Genomic DNA, 565 nt, shown 5'->3' with positions numbered 1-565 from the left:
AAATTAGGCCTAAATAAAAAATCCGGAAATATTAAATAAATCTCAAAATATTATATTATATTATAAAATAAATAAATATTATATTATAAAATTTATTTATAAAAAGTTTATAATTCTTACGTTGATATTTTTAATCTACATCCAAAAGATGTTATTTTTAAGTTAATCCGATCGCAAGTTACTACAAATTAGCAAACTTCACACCTTTTCCATTATATATCTTACGTTGCATTATTTTCACTTTAGTAGGATCGATTTTGACAAGTTGTTCTTAACCTTTTTCATTTTTTAATATTTTAATAAAATTAATTTTAATAATACAATCGGCTATTATAGCTGGTATTATGAACAGCAAGAAGTTCGTTTAGCATTGCAAATTGAAGGCATCCGTTTGCTCTTTTACCTTGAAAATCGGCAACTCGCATCTTTTTGCTACATATCATCTCATCTGCGTTCGATATTAATATTTTTAGAGCCAATCGAACTGCTCGATTCACTTCGGATTCAAAGATCGAACTCGCAGAGCTAATGCAGATTTTCGCGTCTAAATTAAATTCATAATCTT

This window comes from Trachymyrmex septentrionalis, unplaced genomic scaffold (assembly GCF_001594115.1).
Source record: "Trachymyrmex septentrionalis isolate Tsep2-gDNA-1 unplaced genomic scaffold, Tsep1.0 scaffold188, whole genome shotgun sequence".
NCBI lineage: Eukaryota > Metazoa > Arthropoda > Insecta > Hymenoptera > Formicidae > Trachymyrmex > Trachymyrmex septentrionalis.
The sequence above is the reverse complement of the archived record's forward strand: the minus strand, read 5'-3'. Positions refer to the sequence as shown.